This window comes from Chelonoidis abingdonii, chromosome 5 (assembly GCF_003597395.2).
Source record: "Chelonoidis abingdonii isolate Lonesome George chromosome 5, CheloAbing_2.0, whole genome shotgun sequence".
Taxonomy (NCBI): domain Eukaryota; kingdom Metazoa; phylum Chordata; order Testudines; family Testudinidae; genus Chelonoidis; species Chelonoidis abingdonii.
The window spans coordinates 11,127,443-11,139,295 of NC_133773.1; positions in this window are offsets into that span (position 1 = coordinate 11,127,443).

Below are 11,853 nucleotides of genomic sequence, written 5' to 3' on the forward strand. Positions count from 1 at the left end.
GACTCAGTCCATGGAGCCCAGGGGCATATAATGAGGGGCAGCTTGAAAGTGGTGCTTCATCCAGCCCAGTGAGTCCAGAGACATATAAGGGGTCAGCTTGACAGTACTGATTGACCCAGTCCGCTCAGACTTTGTGTGTGTGTGTGTGCATGCGTGCGTGCGTGCGCGCAGGGGGTTGAGCAGTAAGCACTCCCTGGCACACTGGAAAGTTAATGTCTGTAGCTCCAGCCCCAGAGTCAGTGCCTTTGCAAGGATCTGCATATTAACCTCTAAAGAGCTACAGATTGGCCACCCCTGCACTATGGGATCATGTCCCTCCACTCCAGTTTGATGTTCTCCTTCTCTGAGACTTTCATCCTCCTCAACAGCACAGAGACCGCCAGACTGGGGGTGGAACCTGCCTTACTAGGTCCTGGAAAGTCTCCTCTGTGTAACTCTCTGCCTCCTTTAGCTCCTCCAGTTCAGCCACTCTGGTCTCAAGAGCCCATAGGCAGTCTCTGAGGACCAGGAGCTGCTTGCACCAAATGCACACGTATGTCACCTGCCCACAAGACAGGTAATCATACATGCTACACTCAGTACAATAAACTGGAGAGCCCCCACTCTGTTGCTGGGCTTTTGCCTGCATTATTTTTACTCATGCAGCTTTTTCTTTCTTTGTTTTGGGGGGAAGTGTATATTGGCCTACATTCAGAGAATGTTAGATGTATTGGCGGTCATGCTCCATTCGGAGAATGTTAGATGTATCTGGCCTCATGCTCCCGTGATAAATAAAGTTGGGGGATAGTTCCCTTTGATGGACACCCAGCCAGCCAGTTAGCTGTAAAATCCCTCTTGGTAGCTGTTCTTCACTTGCTTTACCTGTAAAGGGTTAAAAAGTCCCTCAGGTAAAGTAAAAAAAGTGGACACCTGACCAAAAGAGCCAATGGGAAGGCTAGAACTTTTTAAAATGGGGAAAGAAACTTTCCCTTTGTCTGTTGTTCTCTGGGTTGGAGAGACAGAGCAGCAACTTTAAGCCAGGTATGATCATAAATCATCAGATCATACCTAGAACTACTTATCTGAAACTCCAAATGTGTAAATAGATCAGAATGTTTAGCTAGATGTGATCAGGTTTATTTCTGTTTATATTTTAAGGCTTGTGGATCTCCTCTATGCTAACCCCAGATGCTTTTGTTTGCTTGAAACCTTTAAGCTGAACCTCCAAGAAAGCTATTTTGGGTGCTTAATTTTTGTAATAGTTTATTTTAAGATCTAGCAAAAAGCCTAAGTTCCAGATGTATTTTTTTCCTTTTTTGTTTTTAATAAAATTTATCTTTTTTAAGAACAGAATTGGATTTTTGGTGTCCTAAAAGTTTTGTGCATGTTGTTTGATTAACTGGTAGCCACAGCTAATTTCCTTTGTTTTCTTTCTGAGTTCTTCCCCGGAGAGGGGGTGAAAGGGCTTGAGGGTACCCAGCAGGGAGGAATTCCCAAGTGCTCCTTCCTGGGTTCAAAGGGGGCGGGGGGGAGTTGCATTAGGGTGGTGGCAGTATTTACGAAGCCATGGTCAGAGGGAAGCTGTAACTTTGGGAGTGTAATACAAGCTTAGAATGGCAAGTATTAATTTTTTTAATCCTTGCAGGCCCCCACTTCCTGCACTTGGAGTGAAAGAATGGGGATTCAGCCCTGACACTCCCTCTCTTCACTCCCTTGCAAAACTCCCCTGTTTGCTAGCTCCTCTGGTCGCTTAGGTCTGGAGATGGCTTTTTAAACCCCTGTGCTCCGAGTAGCCCTGCCCCCTTGTTAAGGGATCCTAAAGGGATCAGGGATCAAAGGATAGCAGGCTAGAGTCTTGCTGATCGGTTCAACACACAGACCCCCAAAGAGAGCACCCATTATAAATTTCAGACAAGCAGACACACAGCAAGCACACAACTAGGGTGACCAGATGTTCCGATTTTATAGGGACAGCCTGATTTTTGAGTCTTTTTCTTACATAGGATCCTATTACTCCCCACCCCGTCCCGATTTTTCACATTTGCTGTTTGGTCACCCTACACACAACGCACTGACTAACTATCAGACAACAAACTCACCCCAAGGGCCAGATAGTGGCTCTTCCTTCACATGGAAAAATCCCTTGCAAAACTCCCCTGCTGGTTGCTCCTGTTCCCTAGGCCAGTTCCCTTTACTGCCCCATGTGCTTCTCTGTCTCTACCAGTTCCCCAGAACATGTCCCATCCCCAGTTGCAGGGCTATCCTTAGGCATACGCAGAATATGCAGCTGCATAGAACACCACAAAATTTGGCTAGCTCTATCCCCCAGCTGGCCCCCCTGTGCGTTCCTAGGGGGATGTGGGGCCCAGGACAACTTCCTCTGCCCCCATCCCACCCCCATTTTCCACCCCTTCTCCCAAGCCCCCTTCCCCAGTGATGGACACAGTCCAGCGGATTAGTAGGGGGGGCCTGGAGATGGCAGCAGGGGTCAGGCCTACCCCCACATTCACTGGCGGTGGCGGGAAGCTCCACTGTATTGTTCCACTTCCCACCATCAGTGAGTATGGGGAGGGGGGTGGATCCCTTCCCCCAGCCCCCTCCCCCGAGCAACACGGCTGGGACTGGGGGAGCGGAGTGGAGCAGGTTGGGGCCAGGCCCCCTGCTAATCCCCTGGGCCCCTCTAGGCCTGTGGGGCCCACCAAAGTGGCACCCTAGAGCTCCTGTCTATGCGGCCCTGCAGGCCTTGAGCACAGCCCAGACCCTCTAAGGGTGCTCAGGCTGCGTAGGGCACTATAATTGGTAGGGACGGCCCTGCCCTTGTGGGTTTCTGCTCATTGTTCATCCCTTTGTCTTCAGTGTAAAGCTTGAGTTATAACTCAAGCATTGCCCTTAACTTGAGTCCCAGTCACACACAAAATCTTATAGTGCAAATGTGGTGGTGCTCTTAATTGGTCCATCAGAGTTATAGCCTAAAGCTCAAGTTAGCACAACTGGTCAGTAGCTAAGATTATGGACTTAGGCTAGCTCCATTCAGGTCCCACTCCAAGTTCTCCAGGGCCTTCCCACAATTCCCTTTGTGCCTGGGAAGGGCAGACAAGTTTTGCCACAGTTCACTGGGAAATAATTCATAGAGTGGCTCAGCTTAATATAATGCAAAGATGCATGCGATGTGACTCTGAAAATCTTGTTGCCACATGAGCAAGTGCAGCACCACTGTGGACCAGAACCATAACAAGGAATTTTTGTGCCCAAGGCAAGGGCCGGCTCCAGGCTCTTTGGCGGCAATTCAGTGGCAGGTCCCTCTTGGAGGGAAGGACCTGCCGCCGAATTGCCGTCGAAGAATGAATGAAGCAGCGGTGGCAATTCGGTGGCAGGTCGTTCCCTCCGAGAGGGACTCAGGGACCCGCTGCCAAATTACCACCAAAGAAGCGGTGGCAGTAGAGCTGCCACCGAATCACTGCCAATCGCGGTAGAGCTGTGCCCCTCCACTTTGTGCACCCGAGGCAAGTGCCTCACTCGCCTTGCCCTTGTTAGGATGCTGTTGTGGACACAGCAGCTTGAATGTTATTTCACAGGGTTGTTTCTGTCAGGTAAGAGAAATAGCTTGCGCATAGATAACCTGAGTTAACTCTGCAGTGGAGACACACCCATAATAGCTACTCCACATTCAGAGCAATCGTATATGTCAGGGGTTGGCAACCTTTCAGCAGTGCTGTGCCAAGTCTTCATTTATTCACGCTATTTTAAGGTTTCGTGTGCCAGTAATACATTTTAATGTTTCAGAAGGTCTCTTTCTATAAGTCTATAATATATAACTATACTATTGTTGTATGTAAAGTAAATAAGGTTTTTAAAATGTTTAAGAAGCTTCATTTAAAATTAAATTAAAATGCAGAGCCCCCTGGACCAGTGGCCAGGACCTGGGAAGTGTGACAGCCACTGAAATTCAGCTCACGTGCCGCCTGTGGCACGCATGGCATAGGTTGTCTATCCCTGGTATATAGGAAAAATGCTTTTAATAATTAGAAAAAATCTGCTAAATAAAGAAACTTCAGATGAATTTACAAATGGATTCGCCTAATTTTTGGCAATTTATGGAGGAGGAGTTAAAATCAATTTTATAATGGAAAGCAAGCTTTAACCTTTATATCCATCAATAATACTATAAAGGCACTAAATTTGTGTTTTAAATGTAACAGGGTTTATATTACTTCACTTTTTGGAAATTTAGGTTCTTTCACTTATATATATTTCCACAATTGGATTAGATTAGATTTAAGCGTCCTTTCAGTTTCATTCCACACACAAACAATTATTTATTAATTCTGCATTTTCCTCATCTGAAATTTGTAAATGTTCAAATCTTTAGGCTTCTTCGAAAATCCCAGGCTTAATATTGTCTTAACAGTTTTTTAATTTGTTTATCCCTTTTACTCAGAGGTCTTTTTTCCCCTTTTTTAGAAACCAGTCTGACCTGATTTCTCAACTTTTGTACACAGTAAGTACAATCCATGTTAATGGTTTAAAAATGTGTTTTGTTAAAATATTCTAAATAATTTGAATATTGTTTGTTTCACTTGCTTTGAAATGATATCTGCAAGCGCTTTGAAGTAAATCAGAAAAGTTGTCTAATTTTACACTAGCTTTAAGAAACTCTATGTCCTCTGCTGAACTCGTGACAAGTTTCTAATTAAATCACACTGGTTACACATCTACTAGCAAAATACTGTGTGGGGACTCTTTCTCCATTTATATACCTAAATATTTGGCTGCATTTCCAAAAGAGCTCAATACCCAGCAAGGAGAGCAGTTTCTGAAATTCTGGACCCAAGTTTCTTGTCTGAAACCATCTAGAGCAGTGGTTTTCAACCAGGGGTACATGTATCCCTGGGAGTACACAGTCTTCCAGGGGGTACATCAACTCATCTAGAGATTTACCTAGTTTTACATTAGGCTACATAAAAAGTACGAGCGAAGTCACTACAAACTAAAATTTCATATAGACAATGACTTGTTTATACTGCTCTATATCCCGTACACTGAAATGTAAGTACAATATTTATATTCCAATTGATTTATTTTATAATTATATGGTAAATTTAAGCAACAACTGACTCCCAGTCCTGTGCTGGAAACACTTCTTAAGTTACCAGTGTAACTAATTATAGTTAGGGTGTGATTTGTATATAGATTTTTTACCATAGCAGTTATAATGGTACAACATGAAGGGGAACAAGTTATACCAGCACAAGGGCCTTCATATTAATACAACTCTAGCCACACAAGGGTTGGGGGATTGTAAGGCACTAGCTATGCTGGTATAGTTAAGGGTACAACTTTTGTGTTTGGACAAGGCCTTCGTGAGTTATAAAGTAGTAAACAGTGTTTGACAACAGTTCTATGGATGAGCACTTGTTGCTTTAGCAATAGCCTAGCCCCCATTCTCACCGGCTCTGTCTCGGGATAATTGACTGTGACGGGAGTTATGAAAGGAGGAGAGAACACGTAATAGACATCAAAGGAAATGACTGGGCAACAGGGAATACAACAAAAGAAAGCCATAGTTAGAAAAATATATATTGTGTATATAAAAAATATATATATAAAAATATATATTGTGTATATTGTCAGCTGTTCTGACTCCATGCCCTGCTGTTGCCTCAGTTTCCCCATTTTGTTCCCAGTTAGTCAAACTTCACATATATTCTCACTAACTCACTAACTTGCAGAAGTCTGGCTTATTAACAGAATTTAAAACAACACATCTTCCACTCCTAGCTAGCTCACATCCTTGGTGTAGGATAGTCCTTTCCTCCCTGCTGTGGCTTTCCTCCTAACAGGCTCCTGCTTCTTGCAGGCAACTCTCCTTTCTAGGCTCCAGAAGGCTATTAGTTTAGGCTGTCTTGCTGCCCTGTTCCTAATTGGTCATTTCACTCTTTAATGGAATGCTCACTCCCAAGTCTGTTCTTCCTACAGTCCTCTCCCCTAAACTGTCCTGTCTTTATGTGCCCCAACATGCCTGGTTCTTAGTCACATGTTTCCCATCACATGACCCTGCTTTTTCCTCCTTCTCTAAGTTGGTGGGGGTGTTAAACCTGGCACAGGTACATGGGCGCCCAGAGAGGGGGGCAAGTGAGGCTATTTGCCTCAGGCCCCGCAGGTGCCCCGCGAGCCCTAGCCCGACGGCTGTCCGGGTCTTTGGTGGCATTTCAGAAGCGGGGGGCCCTTCAGTGCTGCCAAAGATGTGGAGCGACTGAAGGGCCCCCCACCACCGAAATGCCGCCGAAGACCGGGACAGCCGCCAGGTGAGTACAAGCACCACCGCTCCCCTGCTTTGCGCAGGCCCCCTGAATCGTCTGGGCAGCCCTGCACAGGTAATGCTCATCTGCAACTCCCTTAAAGGGCCAGCTCACACCGTGACAACTGGAAAATATTTATTACTGATTTTTAATTCCTGCCAACTTCAGGCCCTCTTTTTTAGTGATCAGAAGCTGGAAAATAGTGAGACTTCTCTAAGGTATAATGATCTGATTCCTCCCCAGGACTGGGGTCAGGGGAAGAAAGGATGACATAAAGGTAGCTTGACCACTTTCATCAAAGTGCACTAAGAGCTTCTTCAAAATGCGTGAGGATTGAAGCCAAGCAACCTAACCTGCACCATTAAATCACTGTTTACTCCGACACAGTGCATCTACATTGTGGGTTTGCACCAGTGCAGCTACATTGGTGCAAACACCAGAAGACAGTGCAGACAATACTTTAATCATGTTTCCTTTTTCATTTCTTCTCAGCTAAATTTTTAATTGACAGAGTTGTTTGAAAATCTGAACTAATTTCTAGGCATGGCACTGTGTTACAGCTGCATCCAGCCTTGTATCAGGAATTAGAATCTCCCAACGCTTCCCTCCAATTGTACTGTTTTCTGAAACATGTACGGCCTTGTCACACTGGTGTGGCCGCACAGGTGCAAAACAGCGTGTGGTCTAGTGTGACGGTGCACTAGTGCACTTTCTCCCACTTTGTAATCAGGATGAGCTGCTCTGGTACAAGTCACAAATTACTCTAATGCAGCATATCTACATGAGGGATTTGGATGATGCAGCTACACTGAAATAGCAAATAGGTATAATTGGCACTGGCTAAAACCTCACAAACCCAACATTTCACGGAAAAGAAGTTCTAGTGCTCTGGTTAGGGAAGTTACATTGTAAACTGATGCCCTGTTCTCTTCCTGAATGGAAAACAATAGCACTGAAAGATACCTGACTGTCCTCCTTCATCTTGATGGGCAGTTAACTTTGAAGACTAGTTATGAATATTTTCCTCCTCCCCCCACCCCCCTTTCAATGTCCCTTCCCTTCTTTCTGCTTAGCTAATCTCATTCAAACAAAACTCCACCCAAAACTCAAAGACAAGAAACAGAAAAAACCCTAATATGGCATTAGCAGCCCATCACATTGATCACTCTTCTGGTGTGTTATATCCCTCCCCGCCCAGCCCGTTGTCTGTCTTGTGGAGTGGGTGAGATCATATATTTTATTGAACCAACTTCTGTTGGTGAGAGAGACAAGCTTTCAAGTTACGCAAAGCACTGTCTCTTTTACTGACATGCTGTCTGATTCTTTCCCAGGCAACTGTCAATTGTGGGAGAACTTGTCTGCCTTAGGGGGAGGGGAGGAATTGTGGGAAGGCAGGCACTGGAGCACTATCAGATTCAGCATTAGATTTAGCTAGCATCTGCACTGCAAAGTGAGGGAGAGGAGGTTCCAGCCTGAGTTCAAGCAGGGCATGGGGGATGGATAGCTCAGTGGTTTGAGCATTGGCCTGCTAAACCCAGGGTTGTGAGCTCAATCCTTGAGGTGGGCTTTTAGGGAACTGGGGTAAAAATCTGTCTGGGGATCAGTCCTGCTTTGAGTAGGGGGTTGGACTAGATGACCTCCTGAGGTCCCTTCCAACCTAACTCCTCCCCCCACCCTTCTGGGTCAGCTAGTCCAGGCTCAAAGCACTTCCAAGGTCCTAACCCAAGTCAGAAGTCTACTTAGCTAAGAGACTGAGTCCCCCTTATTTCCCCCACATGTCAGCACAGAAATGCTGTTGAGTTGAGCATAAGGGCTGGGCTACACTTGCAAGTTAAAGTGCATAAAATCAGCCCTGGGTGCCCTAACTTCTGAGGTGTCCACGCTGGCAAGGCATGTAGAGTGTCTGGTAATCCACAAGAAGCATAAAGCTTGCTGTGCCCCACCCTGATCTATTCATGCTCTCTGATCAGCCTCCAGAAGTGTCCCACAATGCCTGTTCTAGCCACTCTGGTCATCACTTTGAACTCTGCTGACCAACCATCAGACCCACCCTTTAAATTCTTTGGGAATTTTGAAATTCCCCTTCCTGTTTGCTCAGCTAGGCGTGGAGTGCTCTCAGTGCATCTTTCCAGGTGACCATGCCTCCACACACCAGGTGATCCCCATTGTGGAGCATGGCTAGGTGCTGGACCTCATCAGTGTTTGGGGGGAGGAAGCTGTCCAGTTCCAGCTGCGCTCCAGCCATAGGAATTATGATACCTTTGGGCAGATATCAAGGGACATGATGGAAAGGGGCCATGACTGGGATGCAGTGCAGGGTTAAAGTGAAGGAGCTGCGAAATGCCTACCACAAAGCGCAGGAGGCAAACTGCCGCTCCGCTGCTGCCCCCACGACCTGCCATTTCAACAAAGAGCTGGATGCGATGCTTGGGAGTGACCTCAACTCCACTCCAAAGACCACCATTGACACTTCAGAGGCCATAGCAGCACAGAGTTCCACAAGGCAGGAGGAAGAAAGCAGGAGCAAGTGTGCTGAGGAGGAGGACGGGGCAGAGCCAGAGGATGACCTGGCATCCCTAGATGCATGCAGTCAGGAGCTGTTTTCAAGCCAGGAGGAAGGTAGCCAGTCGCAGTGGATGGTGCTTGGGGAAGAACAAGCAGCAGAGGAGGTGCCTGGTAAGCAGCTTTTATTTTGGGAAGGAAGTTGTTCAGTGTGGGCTCTTGGGGTGAGGAGGGTTAGGGCTGCAGGCATGCCTAGAGGCAGAATAGGGCATGGATATACTCTCTCACATTGTGGTAATTGGCCTCAGTGATCTCTTCAAAGGTCTCATTGAGAAGCTGAGCAATCTGCTTGCACAGGTTCCTTGGCAGAGCTATTGTGCTCCTTGTCCCAGTAAGGCTAACATGTCCATGCCACTGTTCCGTGAGGGGCTAGGGGACCGTTGCTGCACACAGGCAAGCTGCATAAGGGCCAGTGCAGAAGCTGCATTGTAGTAGAAGACCCTCCCTTGCTTCCCAGGTCACCCTCAGCAGCGAGATATCTTCCAGGACGAATTCATCCTGCGGAAAATGTGGGGACAGTGTTCAGAATAGGGGCCCCCTGCAGCTGTTGGCTCTCCCCAAGGCATAGAACTCCAGAGGACAGTACGGCCATGAAACAATCAGTCCCTTTTGCCCCCGTGGTTACTCACCATTTTGGGGCTCCTGTGGGTTATGTGCACTCGCTTTGGGAGGGGCAATTTCTGCTATTGCATACACTGAACTTGTTTTTAAGTACAGCCAAATCATTGCTCTGTCTAGTGTGAACAAGTCTGCCTCTGTTAAGTGTTGCATTTTGGCTTTACAGATGCAACCTTGAGATCCCAGCCGTCCTTGTTATCAATGGCCAAAAAACTCCGAAGAATCAGGAAGCGTCCGTGAAGAACCAAAGAGGACCTGCTGCATGAAGTCATGCAGCAGTCCCTTAATGAAAATCAAAAAGTACAGGAGTTGTGGGAGACTGAAAGGGGGCTCCACCAGCAGAATGCAGATTGCCGGCGCTAAAGCATGGAGCGGCTGCTAAGCATCATGGAGTGCCAAATGGACTCGATCCAGGTGCTCATAGCACTGCAGACGGAGCACGTCCACGGTCGCCCACCCCCCTGCAGCCCTTGTCCCAAAACTCTTTCCCTTGTGCCCCCATGTCACCTACAACCCACTTTCCCCAACAACCAGTTTCATATAGCCACCAGCCACCTCCAACACCTGTAGCTTCACCACCCAGCCCTGCAAACTACAACCCATACCCAGTGCACTCAACCCCCATCACCATGCATTTTAGCCAGCCTGAAGTGCAGCACTCATTGCATGGCACTCCAGACAGGAAGGCTGAGTATGATAACAGGACATGCGCAAATCTGTGATTGTCCCATTCCCACCCTGCCCCCTTCCCTCCTCCCACACAGCACAGATGTCCCATGCCCTTTCTGTTTCCCAAGAAGTTGTGTTTCTTTTCAATAAATGATCTTTTTGGCTTTGAAAGCATTCTTTATTATTGCATTAAGTAAAAGATACTGTAGCCCAGGCACTGCAAGTCAGTGAATTGCAGAATATCAGGGTTGGAATGGACCTCAGGAGCTCATTTAGTCCAACCCCCTGCTCAAAGCAGGACCAATCCCCAACTAAATCCACAAATCCCTAAATGCCCCCCCTCAAGGATTGAGCTCACAATGCTAGGTTTGGCAGGCCAGTGTTTAAACCACTGAGCTATCCCTCCCCATCATATGTAGCAAACACAGATGCCTACTAGCATTGGAACCACTGCACTTCACTCCTGTGCAGGGCCCCAAACATTACTGGTGGCTTTCAGCATCAAATTGCTCCCTCAAGGCATCCCTAATCCTTACAGCCCCACGCTGGGCCCCTCTACTAGCCCTGCTCTCTGGCTGTGCAAATTCAGCCTCCATGTGTTGAACCTCCGAGATCCATGCTTGAGTGAAATGTTATGGAGGGTAAAGCACCCCATACAGGTCCAGCTTCCCATACAGACAGCACCCTTTAAACGGCCAAAAGCACACTCAGCAGTCATTCTGCATTGACTCAGCCTGTTGCTGAACCACTCCTTGCTGCTGTCAAGGCTCCCTGTGTAGGGTTTCATGAGCCACGGCATTAAAGGGTAAGCGGGGTCTCCAAGGATCACAATGAGCATTTCGACTTCCCCTACGGTGATCTTCTGGTCTGGGAAGAAAGGCCTGGCTTCCAGCTTCCTGAACAGGCCTGTGTTCCGAAAGATCCATCACGCACCTTTCTGGACCAATCTGCATTAATGTCCATGAAATGCCCACGGTGATCCACAAGTACCTGGAGGACTATAGAGAAATACCCCTTCTGATTTATGTACTCGGAGGCTAGGTGGTCTGTTGTCAGTCCCATCTATCGTCCCTCTGCAGTTAAGGAAATCCATTTGTGCAAAGCCAGCCACAATATCACACGTTGCCCAGAGTCACGGTTCTTCTGAGCAGGATGCAATTAATGCCCCTGCAAACTTGCATCAACATAATTCCAACAGTCGACTTTCCCACTCCAAATTGGTAAGTGACCAATCAGTAGCTGTCTGGAGTTGCCAGTTTCCAGACTGCAATAGCCACCTGCTTCTCCACTGGCAGGGCAGCTCTCAATCTCGTGTCCTTGCACCACAGGGTGGGGGCAAGCTCAGCACACAGTGCCATGAAAGTGGCTTTCCTCATCCGAAAGTTCTGCAGCCACTGCTCGTCTTCCCAGATTTGCATGACAATGTGATCCCACCAATCAGTGCTTGTTTCCTGAGCCCAAAAATGGCATTCCACTGTGGTGAGCATGTTCATGAATACCACAAGCAATCCTGTGTCGTATGCGTTATGTGAGTGGACAGCATTGTCGGACTCCTCACTGTCACTTTGTAGCTTAAGGAGTAACTCAACTGCAATTTATGACATGCTGGCAGAGTCGGCTCCAGCTTTTTTGCCACCCCAAGTGGCAGTGAAGAGAAAAAAGAAAAAAAAACCTGATTGAGCAGCGGCCGAAGTGCCGCTGAAGAGGAAGCAAAGGACTGAAGGAC